Source organism: Colobus angolensis, unplaced genomic scaffold (assembly GCF_000951035.1).
Source record: "Colobus angolensis palliatus isolate OR3802 unplaced genomic scaffold, Cang.pa_1.0 Scaffold290, whole genome shotgun sequence".
NCBI classification, from domain to species: Eukaryota; Metazoa; Chordata; class Mammalia; order Primates; family Cercopithecidae; genus Colobus; species Colobus angolensis.
The window spans coordinates 1140231-1142524 of NW_012116155.1; positions in this window are offsets into that span (position 1 = coordinate 1140231).

Here is a 2294-nt window from a genome sequence, read left to right on the forward strand (position 1 = left end):
ATATGTAAAAGCAAAACCCAAAACACTTAATATGCTGAGAAAGTACTGTGAAAAATAATAGCAGTGAGAAGCAGAAAGAAAAGAACTCCCTGTTCATATAAGGTTAAGAAACTAGCTTGGATTCTGATGGCTTTTCAATTGGAAAAACAAAAAGTTAACTATATTTTATATTGTGTTCCTTAACTTTTATGATATATAATCATTGCCTATAGTAAATATTCTCTTCTTAATTTATGAAAATTTCAATATTTATTTTCCTTGACACCAACATTTTGAAAAAGCAACCTGAAAAGATAACCAAAATATTACTTATGTGGACAGATATTAAAGAAGAGATATGCAAAATTAACATTTCCAGGTAAGTTCCTGTTTTTAATCTATTAATTTTAACCAGTTCATAGATAAAGGTCAGCAAGTAATCACATTATTAAGCATAATGTGCAATTTCAAAACATACAATGGCAATATTTTAAGGTTTACAAGATGGTGACATTGTTCAAAGCAAGTAAAATCAAAATATTTTATGATTGAGTCCTTATTATGTACTAGGCTCTGTGCCTGAGGAAGAAGACAGTTGCCTTGCCTTTTATTTCTGGCAGGTTATTAGGGTTCGGGAGACAGGCACAGGAATAATTAACTAAAATGATGCTGTGATTGCATTGATAGAGATGTGTGCAGACTATTATGGGGGAACAAAGCAGATATGGCCTCCTACATTTTAAAGAAACAAAACTGTTACTTTTCTCCTACAAAAATGAGTAAAAAATGTATTTCAAGAACATCTGTGCTTAGAAACTTCAGATAAACGAGAAGCCTGTACTTAGTTGTGCAGTGTATATCCCTGCTATACACTATCTCCAGCTAAAACCCCAACAAACATTTACATTTCATCCTAAGTTATTATTTTTTTCAATCCCCTGGCAAAATGACAACACTCATAAAATCAAATTCTTTCTATATTTGGAGACCGCAAAACTGCAGCTGAACACGTCTGGAAAACAATACCGATGAACTGCACTTTAAATCTATGATCACTAACCTCAAATGTGCTGTTATGCTGCTCAGTGACCATGCAGTAAGTGCCATTCCTGCTTTCTCTCCTATTCTCCTAGATGACTGTTTCTGATTTCTCCTCTTTCCCCAAACATCCAGCAACAACCGCCCTCTATCATTCTTCAGCTGATGACCTTTCTCTAAAACTAGTTGAGAGAATCAAAGCGTTTTGAAGGTAAACTCTACAAAGTCTAGTCTATTTGCAGTGCACTCTTCCAATTCCAAAATTCCCAATTTTTCTTCCTGATTTGTTTTTAGCTAACATGAGTCACCATCTGACACACTACTTTTATATATATCTATAACTTACAGTAATTGTACCAAAATATAGAATAATTGAGGGAGATGAGTAGTGCTTTACCAAGTGTGCCCTAAGGATCCTTAAGGGCTAGGTGAGGGCACCATGAACTGAGGAGGTGGCTGAGTAGGTCACACTCTGACTTCCAAACTTGCCCCTCAATCAGAGCAGATCCACAGCTATTAACTTTCCTCTCAAGGTATCTGACTTGAGTGACTCTCCCAGTATAAGTTAACATGGACACTGTTCCTCAGTTTGGAGGTTACAGAAACTTTCCAGATGACCTCAATAAAAAGTGTAGCCTTCCCTGACTACAATTCCCAAGAATATCTAGTTTAAAAGTGCTCAAGTGGGGCTCATAAAACTACATTCTAGGAAACTGTGTTTTAGATTTTTTTCCATCTATAGATTTTGGGAAATACTGTCTTCAAATATTTAAGATGTCCATCTGGATATGGCGGTGTGCACTTGCAATCCCAACTATATGGGAGGCTCAGGAAGGTGAATCCTTTGAGCTCAGGAGTTTGAGGCTAGTCCGGGCAACATAGAGAGACCTCATCTCCAAAATTTAAACAAAATAATGAGACATTTTCTCTGGCTTCCAACTCCAATATTTCAAATATTTATTGAGAACTACTGTCTTCCCGAGATCATAAAAGAATGTTCAGGACAGTATTATCACCCATATTGTTTTATTTTCATGTTCTTTTCAAACATTTGCCCCTGTGCTCAAGAGTTTAGAATCTTGCCAACATTTGGGGTAAATGCTGATTATTTTAGGTAACTGCAAAAGAAAATAAATGATTAATGGTCAAAATGAATGCTTGCAAATAATGAAATTTGCCACCATCCTTGACTCAGCTTGTCAATATATATTGTTTATGGTTCCAAAATATTTTCCTGGACTTAGTTTATCAAAAGTAACAAAATAAGTGAAACCTTT